The 15,767-nt window shown below is 42.8% G+C and overlaps 4 non-coding genes across 4 annotated transcripts; all 4 read left to right on the top strand.

The window, feature by feature from the left end:
• Positions 1-6,464: 6,464 nt before the first annotated feature.
• Positions 6,465-6,583, top strand: LOC121583634. Its single transcript, XR_006660107.1, has one exon. It is a non-coding gene; the product is annotated as a 5S ribosomal RNA (ribosomal RNA).
• Positions 6,584-7,739: 1,156 nt separating this feature from the next.
• Positions 7,740-7,858, top strand: LOC123488475. The gene has a single exon (XR_006660108.1). It is a non-coding gene; the product is annotated as a 5S ribosomal RNA (ribosomal RNA).
• Positions 7,859-9,015: 1,157 nt separating this feature from the next.
• On the top strand, positions 9,016-9,134 carry LOC123488461. Its single transcript, XR_006660093.1, has one exon. It is a non-coding gene; the product is annotated as a 5S ribosomal RNA (ribosomal RNA).
• Positions 9,135-10,291: 1,157 nt separating this feature from the next.
• Positions 10,292-10,410, top strand: LOC123488477. Its single transcript, XR_006660110.1, has one exon. It is a non-coding gene; the product is annotated as a 5S ribosomal RNA (ribosomal RNA).
• The last annotated feature ends 5,357 nt before the right edge of the window (positions 10,411-15,767 follow it).

The following is a 15,767-nucleotide window of genomic DNA, read 5'->3' on the forward strand; positions in this document are numbered from 1 at the left end:
AAATAACAACGATGGAATTGCTGAGAGGAATAAGGGAAGTTTGTGGAACAATACTTGGATGTAGAATGAGAGACGGAAATAAGTATGAAATAACAATGTCTCATGTAAAGGGAAAAGAAAGACTAATGGACGGGCTAAAGATAAAGAACTGTCAAATCATGGCTAAAGAGCTAGGGAACGATGAGCTTGTGGTGTCCTTTTTGAACTTGCCTGCATACATTACAGATGGGGAGATATATGAGAAACTAAGAGGCTGGAAAGTGAAGGCGACCACGCCAATCAAGAGGAGGATGTGGCCAGGAACAGACATTGTAGACGGGACGAGATTTTGCAAGGTGAAGTTCACAGACAATGTGCAATCCTTGCCATATTCTACCAAATTTAACACTGTCGAGGGATTTGAATATTTTCGTGTAATCCATGACAATCAAGTGAAGGTATGTAGACTATGTATTCAGCCGGGGCACATACTTAAGGAATGTCCAGAATTCACTTGCCATAAATGTAGTGAACAAGGGCATTATGCCAGAGAATGTTTGAACATAGGTAATGTGTGTGAAATGTGTGACAGACCGAAAGTTAGATGTAGCTGTAAGAAGGGAAAAGATCACTTACTTTTGCAAACAATGGACCTCACTTCTGAGGAAGAGGAGGGGAGTGTGTTTATGGAAGGAGAAAAAGAGAGTGACATGGGGAGTGTGACTTCAGAGACAGTGGCAGATATGCCTGAAGAGCCTGTAATGTCTTCTGGCAAAACACGAGACGCAGTTTTGGTCTCTGCTGCTGACAAGGTGGAACAGCAGCACATGATGGGTGAAATACATACACAGGTAGAGATGGTGCAAGGTGCTTCTCAGGTGCCTGAGCCAGTTTCAAGCGTGTGTAAAAATGACACCAAAGAGCGAGCTGGGTCCACTGAAGTCACTGGCACTGTTAAAGCGCACTTTTCAAAAGGCTTCCCTGCCGCTCCAAATCAGGAGACGGAGGATGAAATAGATAGTGAGGATCATCAGTTGTTTGCAAAAAATAAGAGGTCATTGTCGAAAACTAGGGAGATGATGGGATTTGGAAAAAAGAAAAAGTAGGTTTTGAAAGGACTTGTTTTGCTCTGATTATACCTCTGCACACATTAATAATGATTACAGTCGCATCCCTAAATGGTAACAGTTTGAGAAACATGAGCAAATTTGAGCAGGTTTTAGTGTCTGTTAAGGCAGACATGTTGTGTTTTCAAGAGACCAATTGGACAGATTCCAAAATACAGGAGATTAAGAGTAAATGGTCTGATTTAATTTTTTGTAGTCATGGAAGTGATAAAACATGTGGTGTGGCTATTTTGATAAAAAACGATGTGGTTCAAAATGTAAAACAAATATATGCTGACAATGATGGCAGACTTATTGCAATTGAATTTGAAGTGCAAAATGTAGTTTTTCGTTTAATCAATGTTTATGCTTCAAACATTGAATCTGAAAGGAGAGAAATGTTTCACAACTTAAAAACACTGTGCTCAGAAAACTGTATATTGATAGGAGACTTTAATGTGAGGTGTAGTAGAATGGATGCCTCTAGTTGTGCTAGATTCAGATATGACTCTTCTAGAAATGCATTATGGAAACTTATGAATGAGGAGAATCTAGTAGATATATGGAGGGCTGAAAATCCAAACAGAAGAGTGTTTTCTAGAAGGCAGGTGGTGCTAAAGGAATTAAAACAAAGCAGAATTGATTTATGTCTAGCAAAACAAGAATTGGTGCAGCATGTTAAGAAGATGTCATATAACTTTACAGCATATAGTGATCACGCAGTAATGTCATTTCAAATGGGTTTTGGTGTGGAGAGGAGAGGGGGAGGTGTCTGGTGTTTAAATGCCAGTCTGTTAAAGGAGGAAGGATATAGAAATGAAATTGTTGAATGTATTAATGATGAAATGTCTAATGTACTGTTAAAAGAGAATGTGTGTTTATGGTGGGAGGAAGTGAAAGGAAAAGTAAAAAACAGGAGTATTAGGTATGCTAGAAATCACAACCGGTTAGATAAGCAGAAGGAAACAATGCTTAGAAATAGGATGTTGCATGAACTTGAAAAGGCTGATACTGATCCGGACTATGATGTTGTGAACTATTTGAAAATCCATGCAGAGCTGGGTCGTTATGAAAAAAAGAAATGTTTGGGTGCTATTGTTAGGAGTAGGGCACAGTACGCTTTGGAGGGAGAGAAATGTACATCCTTTTTTTTGGGGCTTGAAAAAAGAAAACAAACTAAGAGTTACATTGTAGAGTTGGAAGATGAAAAAGGTGTAAAGGTAAACGATTTTGTTGAGATCTTAGATACAGTTGAATCCTTTTACAGAAATCTTTACAAAAAGAATGATGTAGATAAAGTATGTGTTGAAAAAGTGCTGGATACAATTAGTGCCAAAGTATCTCAGGTAGATAGAATGATGTGTGATGAAGAGATTTCGATTATGGAAATCAAGGAAGCAATTGTTAACACTCAAGGCAATAAAAGTCCGGGTTTGGATGGTTTAACAAATGAGTTCTATAAAGTCTTTGTAGATATTTTGGCACCCATTTTAGGGAAGGTGTTTCATTATATGGAAGAGAATAAGGAAATCCCTGAGTCTATGTCAACTGGTATGCTAACGATTTTATTCAAGAATAGGGGCAGTAGATTAAAGTTAGAAAATTATAGGCCTATTAGTCTTCTAAATTCGGATTATAAGATATTGACTAAAGTGTTAGCGAATAGGATGAAAAAGGTGATTGGGAGTATTATTGCATCAACACAAGCCTACGGTATACCTGGAAGAGATGTTGCAGATGTAATTTGTACAATTAGAGATGTTGTTAATCAAATGAAAAATGAAGGCGGTATAGTATTAAGTTTGGATTTTAACAAAGCTTTTGATAGAGTGGAGCATAGCTTCCTATTACAGACTATGGAGAGGTTTGGTTTTGGGCCAAAGTTTGTATCTTGGATCAACCTGTTGTACAGCGGGGCTAAAAGTTGTGTCAAATGTAACGGAGTGTTAACAGATACTTTTCCTGTAGAGAGGTCAGTAAGGCAGGGCTGTCCTTTGTCAGCTCTGTTGTACAGTGTTTCTACAGAACCGTTAGCTACTTTAATAAATAGTAATAAAGAGGTAAGGGGTGTCGGAATCCCAGGTGGTGGTATCAGTGTTGTACATCAGTACGCTGATGACACTACTTGCACTGTGAAAGATATAGGAAGCATTGGAAGCATTATGAGAATCATAGATATATATGGTAAGGCATCGGGCGCTAAAGTTAATATAGAGAAGACTGAAATAATGTTTGTTGGGGATATCGATGCAAATAAGTGTGAGATTCCATTCAAGATAGCAAGGGATTTTATTAAAGTGCTGGGAGTAAACATTGGTGTAAAGGAGAAAGAGGCAAAAGATATAACTTGGACTGGGATCCTTAATAAGGTCAAGCTAACGTTAAATTTCTGGAAAAATAGAAAATTAAAGTTAAAAGGTAAAGTAATGGTTGCAAATGCTTTGGTATTATCTAAATTTGTGTATGTTTTGGGAGTCCTGGACATGCCTGAGTGGGTGCTAAATGAATTAAATAAGGTGGTGTCTAATTTTATATGGGATGGTAAAGGTGTTAGAATATCTCAGAAAACATTGATAGCTGACTATGTGGATGGAGGTTTAAAACTTGTAGATTTAGATGTCAAAAGAAAAGCTATTAGGATAAAAACAGTAAAGAAATATTTGTATGACAGTGAAGATTATGGCTGGAAACACTTCTTTAAGGTCTACTTAGAGGAGAGTGGTGGATGTGGAGATAATGGTTTATTGATGGGGCTTAAAAGGAAAATGTTTGAAAAGGTACCAGATTTTTATAAAGAGGTGCTAAATGCATGGGCAGAGTTGTTGCCTAATGTATATTATGAATGTGGTCATATTGACCTGATTATGAATCAACCTATATTTCTGAATGAGAAAATCAAGAACAAAGAACAAGTTTTGTATAATAAAGTATTTAGGAGTGCAGGTCTACGACAAATAAAAGATTATACCTATGAGGTAATTCCAGGGTTTTTACCTGAAGAAGCTATTTTTGATATTATCAAGGAATGGGATGAAGAGGTGGGAAGGGGAACAGTGAATAATATGTATGACAAGATAAAGAATAGCATACCAAGCGCATGGGTGGATTTAATAAATAGTGAGGTTGAAAGAGAAAATCTGTTTGTATTTCCTAATTTGTTCATTGGTAGCAGTGAGAAGAAAGTACATTTATCTACTATACCAGTGAAAATATTGTATAGAATAATGGTAGGAAAATGTTAAAGAAGGCCGGCTGCTGAAAAATTTTGGAAAACAGTTTTTCCAGAATTGGATGAAAAAAAAGATATGGGAAAATTTAAATGTAAAATATAATAGTAAGGAGTGTGAAAATAATGATTTTAAGTTAAGACACAATAGAATATTTACAAAGGTGGTGTTACATCAAATTAATTGTGAAGTAAAAAGGGAATGCGATATATGTGGATGTTTCCCAGAAACGCTTATGCATTTGTTTATAGAATGTGAGGAATTAAAAGATATGTTTTGTAAAGTTAAGGAAATGTTAAGTAAAAACTGGGGGGGTGATTTCTTGAAAAAGTATGTGTGGGAGGAACTTGTGTTATTTGGAGTGTCTGGTAAATGTGATGGTGTTAATGTGTGCTTGTTGAATATTGTTTTGAGTTTTGTGAGGTATGCTATTTTTTGTAGGAGGAATTATGGTTTTTTTGACAGGAAGAGGGTGAAGGTGTGGGGTATTTTTATATCACTGTTTAGTAAACACATGGATATGTTGTTTAATTATGGGATGGAAGATTTTGATGAACATTTTGTTGAGGGGTGTGGGTTGATTGCAAAGGTGGATGGTGGAGGAATCACTTATAATTTTTGAAGAATTATTTTGAATATTTTTTTTTATTTGATAGGGGGTGTATCTGCCTATTTTGTGGGTGGAATTGTTATGTCTTAGTCATGTCTGGGTTTTTTTGTATAATAGTTTTTTTTGTATTTTTATTTCTTTGGGTTCTTTGATTTGATAGGGGGTGAATTGTTCACCTGCCTATGTTAGGATAGTGTCTTCTGTATTGTTCTTTGTAATATTGTACTGTAAATATTGTAAAAAATTGAATTTTTTGATAATAAAAAAAAATAAAAAAAAATAAAAAAAATACGCCCGATCTCGTCCGATCTCGGAAGCTAAGCAGGGTCGGGCCTGGTTAGTACTTGGATGGGAGACCGCCTGGGAATACCAGGTGCTGTAAGCTTTTTGTCCCAGTAGAGCGTGCTCTTGTGTCATGGAGCAACTGCTTTTTATTTATCACCCTAATAATATCATGGATTGTTATTGGACTAAATGCAGTTTGTGTGCTGCCCTGCCCTGATCAAATCAAATCAAATAATGGACAGTGCGTTTCCCTCAAAATATAGGCAGTACATGCAGCCTTTGTTTTTAGTCTAGGAGACAGTCAATGTCTGTAGTCCATTAGGGCACTATACAATCCCTTCAATGTTTTGCCTGATTCCGTTAATTCCCAAGTTCCCTTTTCTCCGTTTAGATTTCCCCGTTGACCGTTTGTCCCTGTTTTGGCAGGTTTTCGCTCTCAAAAGTACACCTTTTTAATAGCAAAACAGCACAATTGGATGTTCTATGTCCACAACAATGTTTAAACCCTATCAGGTGACCATTTGTGAGGTCTGGGAAAAATGTAAGACATTTAGATGTTGGGGTGTAGTTACCCTTAAATGCAAGCATGCACCAGGAAGAGACCTTTGTTTGGTTAAGCGGTGTTGCTGTAGAACAAATGGCAACTGGAGTGATGCAAATGATCACGGTATAATTCTGCCATGCAGGCATAGGCTACTTTGTAGTTAACATTTACTTGCGAAGGTTTTGGGGAAAGCCATTCCTTCCCTACCAGAAGAAGGTTATCATAAGCATCATCGCTAACGGCTACACAAAGTGTAGACATACGCGCGCACCGCACACATGCACACAGACAGGGGCATTCCTGTGCCGTTTCAGAAAGTTCATGGAAATACGAATCACTGATGCATTTTTTTCATGTCTTATGATTGACTTGGGCAAATGAATGCGTTTTCTAACAAGTTGAATAGATTTAGTTGATTTCTTACTAAGTTCAATAAATGTTTGAATATTGTTGAATTTCGGTTTAATGTCTGGATTCCGTGATTCGGTCCGCAACGCCTATTTTATAGGGCCCTAGTCAATGAACTTGTCATAAATCAACATAGGATATGCCCTCTTCCCCCCAACAAGACTCAAATATATATATATATATATTGGAAATGTAAGCAGGGGTTGAGCTTCTTCAGTTTGTGTCACAAAGTGGATACGTTTCTGTGTCCCTTTCAGAGTGAGTGACACATTGACTTTATATAGTGTACCAAGAGTTGTTCCCTCGCTTACGGCCATACCAGCCTGAATACGCCCGATCTCGTCCGATCTCGGAAGCTAAGCAGGGTCGGGCCTGGTTAGTACTTGGATGGGAGACCGCCTGGGAATACCAGGTGCTGTAAGCTTTTGTCCCAGTAGAGCGTGCTCTTGTGTCATGGAGCAACTGCTTTTTATTTATCACCCTAATAATATCATGGATTGTTATTGGACTAAATGCAGTTTGTGTGCTGCCCTGCCCTGATCAAATCAAATCAAATAATGGACAGTGCGTTTCCCTCAAAATATAGGCAGTACATGCAGCCTTTGTTTTTAGTCTAGGAGACAGTCAATGTCTGTAGTCCATTAGGGCACTATACAATCCCTTCAATGTTTTGCCTGATTCCGTTAATTCCCAAGTTCCCTTTTCTCCGTTTAGATTTCCCCGTTGACCGTTTGTCCCTGTTTTGGCAGGTTTTCGCTCTCAAAAGTACACCTTTTTAATAGCAAAACAGCACAATTGGATGTTCTATGTCCACAACAATGTTTAAACCCTATCAGGTGACCATTTGTGAGGTCTGGGAAAAATGTAAGACATTTAGATGTTGGGGTGTAGTTACCCTTAAATGCAAGCATGCACCAGGAAGAGACCTTTGTTTGGTTAAGCGGTGTTGCTGTAGAACAAATGGCAACTGGAGTGATGCAAATGATCACGGTATAATTCTGCCAGGCAGGCATAGGCTACTTTGTAGTTAACATTTACTTGCGAAGGTTTTGGGGAAAGCCATTCCTTCCCTACCAGAAGAAGGTTATCATTAGCATCATCGCTAACGGCTACACAAAGTGTAGACATACGCGCGCACCGCACACATGCACACAGACAGGGGCATTCCTGTGCCGTTTCAGAAAGTTCATGGAAATACGAATCACTGATGCATTTTGTTCATGTCTTATGATTGACTTGGGCAAATGAATGCGTTTTCTAACAAGTTGAATAGATTTAGTTGATTTCTTACTAAGTTCAATAAATGTTTGAATATTGTTGAATTTCGGTTTAATGTCTGGATTCCGTGATTCGGTCCGCAACGCCTATTTTATAGGGCCCTAGTCAATGAACTTGTCATAAATCAACATAGGATATGCCCTCTTCCCCCCAACAAGACTCAAATATATATATATATATATTGGAAATGTAAGCAGGGGTTGAGCTTCTTCAGTTTGTGTCACAAAGTGGATACGTTTCTGTGTCCCTTTCAGAGTGAGTGACACATTGACTTTATATAGTGTACCAAGAGTTGTTCCCTCGCTTACGGCCATACCAGCCTGAATACGCCCGATCTCGTCCGATCTCGGAAGCTAAGCAGGGTCGGGCCTGGTTAGTACTTGGATGGGAGACCGCCTGGGAATACCAGGTGCTGTAAGCTTTTGTCCCAGTAGAGCGTGCTCTTGTGTCATGGAGCAACTGCTTTTTATTTATCACCCTAATAATATCATGGATTGTTATTGGACTAAATGCAGTTTGTGTGCTGCCCTGCCCTGATCAAATCAAATCAAATAATGGACAGTGCGTTTCCCTCAAAATATAGGCAGTACATGCAGCCTTTGTTTTTAGTCTAGGAGACAGTCAATGTCTGTAGTCCATTAGGGCACTATACAATCCCTTCAATGTTTTGCCTGATTCCGTTAATTCCCAAGTTCCCTTTTCTCCGTTTAGATTTCCCCGTTGACCGTTTGTCCCTGTTTTGGCAGGTTTTCGCTCTCAAAAGTACACCTTTTTAATAGCAAAACAGCACAATTGGATGTTCTATGTCCACAACAATGTTTAAACCCTATCAGGTGACCATTTGTGAGGTCTGGGAAAAATGTAAGACATTTAGATGTTGGGGTGTAGTTACCCTTAAATGCAAGCATGCACCAGGAAGAGACCTTTGTTTGGTTAAGCGGTGTTGCTGTAGAACAAATGGCAACTGGAGTGATGCAAATGATCACGGTATAATTCTGCCATGCAGGCATAGGCTACTTTGTAGTTAACATTTACTTGCGAAGGTTTTGGGGAAAGCCATTCCTTCCCTACCAGAAGAAGGTTATCATTAGCATCATCGCTAACGGCTACACAAAGTGTAGACATACGCGCGCACCGCACACATGCACACAGACAGGGGCATTCCTGTGCCGTTTCAGAAAGTTCATGGAAATACGAATCACTGATGCATTTTGTTCATGTCTTATGATTGACTTGGGCAAATGAATGCGTTTTCTAACAAGTTGAATAGATTTAGTTGATTTCTTACTAAGTTCAATAAATGTTTGAATATTGTTGAATTTCGGTTTAATGTCTGGATTCCGTGATTCGGTCCGCAACGCCTATTTTATAGGGCCCTAGTCAATGAACTTGTCATAAATCAACATAGGATATGCCCTCTTCCCCCCCAACAAGACTCAAATATATATATATATATATTGGAAATGTAAGCAGGGGTTGAGCTTCTTCAGTTTGTGTCACAAAGTGGATACGTTTCTGTGTCCCTTTCAGAGTGAGTGACACATTGACTTTATATAGTGTACCAAGAGTTGTTCCCTCGCTTACGGCCATACCAGCCTGAATACGCCCGATCTCGTCCGATCTCGGAAGCTAAGCAGGTTCGGGCCTGGTTAGTACTTGGATGGGAGACCGCCTGGGAATACCAGGTGCTGTAAGCTTTTTGTCCCAGTAGAGCGTGCTCTTGTGTCATGGAGCAACTGCTTTTTATTTATCACCCTAATAATATCATGGATTGTTATTGGACTAAATGCAGTTTGTGTGCTGCCCTGCCCTGATCAAATCAAATCAAATAATGGACAGTGCGTTTCCCTCAAAATATAGGCAGTACATGCAGCCTTTGTTTTTAGTCTAGGAGACAGTCAATGTCTGTAGTCCATTAGGGCACTATACAATCCCTTCAATGTTTTGCCTGATTCCGTTAATTCCCAAGTTCCCTTTTCTCCGTTTAGATTTCCCCGTTGACCGTTTGTCCCTGTTTTGGCAGGTTTTCGCTCTCAAAAGTACACCTTTTTAATAGCAAAACAGCACAATTGGATGTTCTATGTCCACAACAATGTTTAAACCCTATCAGGTGACCATTTGTGAGGTCTGGGAAAAATGTAAGACATTTAGATGTTGGGGTGTAGTTACCCTTAAATGCAAGCATGCACCAGGAAGAGACCTTTGTTTGGTTAAGCGGTGTTGCTGTAGAACAAATGGCAACTGGAGTGATGCAAATGATCACGGTATAATTCTGCCATGCAGGCATAGGCTACTTTGTAGTTAACATTTACTTGCGAAGGTTTTGGGGAAAGCCATTCCTTCCCTACCAGAAGAAGGTTATCATTAGCATCATCGCTAACGGCTACACAAAGTGTAGACATACGCGCGCACCGCACACATGCACACAGACAGGGGCATTCCTGTGCCGTTTCAGAAAGTTCATGGAAATACGAATCACTGATGCATTTTGTTCATGTCTTATGATTGACTTGGGCAAATGGATGCGTTTTCTAACAAGTTGAATAGATTTAGTTGATTTCTTACTAAGTTCAATAAATGTTTGAATATTGTTGAATTTCGGTTTAATGTCTGGATTCCGTGATTCGGTCCGCAACGCCTATTTTATAGGGCCCTAGTCAATGAACTTGTCATAAATCAACATAGGATATGCCCTCTTCCCCCCCCAACAAGACTCAAATATATATATATATATTGGAAATGTAAGCAGGGGTTGAGCTTCTTCAGTTTGTGTCACAAAGTGGATACGTTTCTGTGTCCCTTTCAGAGTGAGTGACACATTGACTTTATATAGTGTACCAAGAGTTGTTCCCTTGCTTATGGCCATACCAGCCTGAATACGCCCGATCTCGTCCGATCTCGGAAGCTAAGCAGGGTCGGGCCTGGTTAGTACTTGGATGGGAGACCGCCTGGGAATACCAGGTGCTGTAAGCTTTTTGTCCCAGTAGAGCGTGCTCTTGTGTCATGGAGCAACTGCTTTTTATTTATCACCCTAATAATATCATGGATTGTTATTGGACTAAATGCAGTTTGTGTGCTGCCCTGCCCTGATCAAATCAAATCAAATAATGGACAGTGCGTTTCCCTCAAAATATAGGCAGTACATGCAGCCTTTGTTTTTAGTCTAGGAGACAGTCAATGTCTGTAGTCCATTAGGGCACTATACAATCCCTTCAATGTTTTGCCTGATTCCGTTAATTCCCAAGTTCCCTTTTCTCCGTTTAGATTTCCCCGTTGACCGTTTGTCCCTGTTTTGGCAGGTTTTCGCTCTCAAAAGTACACCTTTTTAATAGCAAAACAGCACAATTGGATGTTCTATGTCCACAACAATGTTTAAACCCTATCAGGTGACCATTTGTGAGGTCTGGGAAAAATGTAAGACATTTAGATGTTGGGGTGTAGTTACCCTTAAATGCAAGCATGCACCAGGAAGAGACCTTTGTTTGGTTAAGCGGTGTTGCTGTAGAACAAATGGCAACTGGAGTGATGCAAATGATCACGGTATAATTCTGCCATGCAGGCATAGGCTACTTTGTAGTTAACATTTACTTGCGAAGGTTTTGGGGAAAGCCATTCCTTCCCTACCAGAAGAAGGTTATCATTAGCATCATCGCTAACGGCTACACAAAGTGTAGACATACGCGCGCACCGCACACATCAAATCAAATCAAATCAAATCAAATTTTATTGGTCACATGCGCCGAATACAACAGGTGCAGACATTACAGTGAAATGCTTATTTACAGCCCTTAACCAACAGTGCATTTATTTTAAACAAAAAAGTAAGAATAAAACAACAACAAAAAAGTGTTGAGAAAAAAAGAGCAGAAGTAAAAATAAAGTGACAGTAGGGAGGCTATATATACAATAGAATAAAGTGACAGTAGGGAGGCTATATATACAGGGGGGTACCGTTGCATAGTCAATGTGCGGGGGCACCGGCTAGTTGAGGTAGTTGAGGTAATATGTACATGTGGGTAGAGTTAAAGTGACTATGCATAAATACTTAACAGAGTAGCAGCAGCGTAAAAAGTATGGGGGTGGGGGGCAGTGCAAATAGTCCGGGTAGCCATGATTAGCTGTTCAGGAGTCTTATGGCTTGGGGTAGAAGCTGTTGAGAAGTCTTTTGGACCTAGACTTGGCACTCCGGTACCGCTTGCCGTGCGGTAGCAGAGAGAACAGTCTATGACTAGGGTGACTGGAGTCTTTGACAATTTTGAGGGCCTTCCTCTGACACCGCCTGGTATAGAGGTCCTGGATGGCAGGGAGCTTTGCCCCTGTGATGTACTGGGCCGTACGCACTACCCTCTGTAGTGCCTTGCGGTCAGAGGCCAAGCAGTTGCCATACCAGGCGGTGATGCAACCAGTCAGGATGCTCTCGATGGTGCAGCTGTAGAATTTTTTTGAGGATCTGAGGACCCATGCCAAATCTTTTTAGTCTCCTGAGGGGGAATAGGCTTTGTCGTGCCCTCTCCACGACTGTCTTGGTGTGTTTGGACCATGATAGTTCGTTGGTGATGTGGACACCAAGGAACTTGAAGCTCTCAACCTGTTCCACTACAGCCCCGTCGATGAGAATGGGGGCGTGCTCAGTCCTCTTTTTTTTCCTGTAGTCCACAATCATCTCCTTTGTCTTGGTCACGTTGAGGGAGAGGTTGTTGTCCTGGCACCACACGGCCAGATCTCTGACCTCCTCCCTATAGGCTGTGTCATCGTTGTCGGTGATCAGGCCTACCACTGTTGTGTCGTCGGCAAACTTAATGATGGTGTTGGAGTCGTGCCTGGCCATGCAGTCATGGGTGAACAGAGAGTACAGGAGGGGACTGAGCACGCACCCCTGAGGGGCCCCCGTGTTGAGGATCAGTGTGGCAGATGTGTTGTTACATGTTGTTATATGTTGTTCATATATATTCAGTTGAGAGCATTCACAGCGACTCACCATTCTGGATGATGGCTTGAGATCTGGAGAAGCGTCCGTGGATGGCCGTCATGTGGAGGGGGGTCTTTCCATCTTTACTCTGCAGATAGAAAGACAAAGATGGTTCACACGGCAGTCTGTGCTGCTGACCACAGGCAAAATCAAACACGTATTGAGGAGCGCTGATGGCATTTAGTTTGCATTGTTAGGCCTATTCCATTGGTATTTGAATGTAGACCAGGGCCAAATACTAAGCCATGTGCTGCGTCATGTATGCGTCCCAAATGGCACCCTATTTATAAGTACACTACTTTTTGAACCAAAGTAGTGTACTTTATAAAAAGGGAACAGGGTGCCATTTGGGACACAGGCAGTGTCATCACGGCTCCTTGCTCTATGGGCCCCTGGTCAAAAGTAGTGCACTACATAGGAAGTAGGGTGTTATTTAGTTCAGACACAGTGTTGGTCATCCGGTCTCCCCTCACCTTGATGTTGACGAGGGCCCCGTTGCCCACCAGCAGCTCCAGGCAGAGCGCCCCGATGGCGCGAGGCGGCCGTGAAGTGGAGTGGGGCGAAACCCTTCTCGTACACCTGGTTCACGTTGGCGCCACACTCGATCAGCTCATTCACCACCACATCCTGCCCGTTGTAGCATGCCACGTGGAGGGGGTGTTACCGTACCCATTGGGCTAATTTATCTGGAGGGAGCAAGGGGAGGGAAAAAGAGTGGAGAGAGAGAGAGGGGGGAACAAAACAATACATTCCTGATCAGGTCACTTGGTTCTGAAAACCCCCTGGTCCAACCTCTCTCTCTTCATTACTTGGTTCTGAAAACCCCTGGTCCAACCTCTCTCTCTTCATTACTTGTTATGAAAACCCCCTGGTCCAACCTCTCTCTCTTCATTACTTGGTTATGAAAAAACCCCTGGTCCAACCTCTCTCTTCATTACTTGGTGTATGAAAACCCCTGGTCCAACCTCTCTCTTCACTACTTGGTTCTGAAAACCCCTGGTCCAACCTCTCTCTCTTCATTACTTGGTTATGCAAAACCCCCTGGTCCAACCTCTCTCTCTTCATTACTTGGTTACTGAAAACCCCTGGTCCAACCTCTCTCTCTTCATTACTTGGTTCTCCTGAAACCCCCTGGTCCAACCTCTCTCTTCATTACTTGGTTCTGAAAACCCCCTGGTCCAACCTCTCTCTCTTCATTACTTGGTTATGAAACCCCTGGTCCAACCTCTCTCTTCATTACTTGGTTATGAAAACCTGGTCCAACCTCTCTCTCTTCATTACTTGGTTATGAAAACCCCTGGTCCAACCTCTCCTCTTCATTACTTGGTTATGAAAACCCCCTGGTCCAACTCTCTCTCTTCATTACTTGGTTATGAAAACCCTGGTTCAACCTCTCTCTCTTCATTACTTGGTTATGCAAAAACCCCCTGGTTCAACCTCTCTCTCTTCATTACTTGGTTATGAAAAACCCCCTGGTCCAACCTCCTCTCTTCATTACTTGGTTATGAAAACCCTGGTCAACCTCTCTCTCTTCATTACTTGGTGTCACAAGCCGGGCTAGAACTCCGGTCTCAAATGTGTAGAGGGGGTACTACCCCTTAGCCACAGAGGGAGATGTTGTAGGACCCAAATGAAACACCCCAGGCAATACTCCAGGTAAGTAGATTTAATGTTCCAAAACAGGAGGCAAAACAAAACAACTCCCCCGAGGGGAGAAAAACAAACTAAAGATAACTTGAATAACTTACTAGGACTGATACGGTGGGACAAAGCAGGAGACACATAGACAGGACGCAATAACCAAGTGAGAAACAAGGGGAAAACACACAGCTAAAATACTCAAGGGGGAAACAAGGCACAGGTGACATAGATAAGCTAATTAGGACACATGAGGAAAAACTAAGGCAAAGGGGAACACAGCTGACCTCTAGAGGCCAGGAGACAAACAGGGGAAGCAGGAAGCTGACAGGACCCCTCCTCTAGGAACGACTCCTGACGTTCCTTCCAGAACACCCTGGCCCCAGGGTGCGAAAATCTCGGATCAACCCTGGGTCCAGGATGTCCCTGGCCGGAACCCAGGAGCGCTCCTCTGGACCGTAGCCCTCCCAGTCCACCAGATACTGCAGAGAGTTCTGGACCCTCCCGGAGTCAGTATCCGGCGGACTGTTAGGCTGGCTGGCCGTCTATGATCCTGGGAGGTGGCGGGGGTCTGTGGTGGGGGCAAAGGAGAAGACAAGACAGGTTTAAGGAGTGAAACATGGAAAGTGGGGTTAACTCTAAGGGAGCGAGGCAGAACTAAACGATACGACACAGGGTTAACCTTTCTAGAAATGCGGAAAGGGCCGATGTATCTCTGGGAAAGCTTCTTGGATTCGACCCGGAGGGGCAAGTTCTTAGTGGCCAACCAAACTCTCTCTGACCAGCTCGGAAACTAGGGGCCGTCCGGCGGTGGCGATTAGCCTGACTTTGGTATCTCTGGGAGGTCCGAAGGAGGGTACACCTGGCCTTCTTCCAGGTCCGCCTACAGCGTTGGACAAAGCGCTGGGCCGAGGGAACACCAACTTGCGCCTCTTCCTCTGGAAACAAAGGAGGGTTGTAACCGAACTGGCATTCGAAGGGGGACAATCCGGTGGCTGAGGACTGGAGGGTGTTGTGGGCATATTCAGCCCAAATAATATAGGTGGCCCAAGACGTGGGATTACTGGCCGCCATACACCGCAGGGTGGTCTCCAGATCCTGATTAATCCGTTCCGTTTGGCCATTAGACTCTGGATGGAATCCTGACGATAGGCTGGCTGTGGCCCCAATAAGCCTGCAGAAGGCCCCCCAAAACCGGGGACGAGAATTGGGGACCTCGGTCAGAGACCACGTCCAGGGGAATGCCAAATATCCGGAAGACATGGTTCATGAGGAGCTCCGCAGTCTCCTAGCCGAGGGCAGCTTGGGCAGGGGAATAAACCGGGCAGCCTTAGAGAAACGGTCTACCACCACAAGGATGACGGTGTTGCCCTGGGATAGAGGAAGTCCCGTAACAAAGTCCAGAGAAAGGTGTGACCATGGCCTTCGAGGAACAGGTAAGGGATGGAGCAGTCCCTGGGGTCGCTGGCGTGTCGACTTTCCCTGGTTGCACACAGGGCAGGCCTCAACAAAGACCTGCACGTCCTTCTTGATGGACGGCCACCAAAACCGCCGTCGGAGGAACTCCAGTGTGCGAGCACTGCCAGGATGGCATGTCAAGGGCGACTCATGACCCCACTGCAAGACGCGGGCCCGAACCGAGAGAGGAACGTACAGGCGACCGGCAGGACCACCGCCTGGATCGGGCTCATGGGCAAGAGCTTCTCGCCCCTCTTTCTAGTTC

Source organism: Coregonus clupeaformis, unplaced genomic scaffold (assembly GCF_020615455.1).
Source record: "Coregonus clupeaformis isolate EN_2021a unplaced genomic scaffold, ASM2061545v1 scaf2347, whole genome shotgun sequence".
NCBI classification, from domain to species: Eukaryota; Metazoa; Chordata; class Actinopteri; order Salmoniformes; family Salmonidae; genus Coregonus; species Coregonus clupeaformis.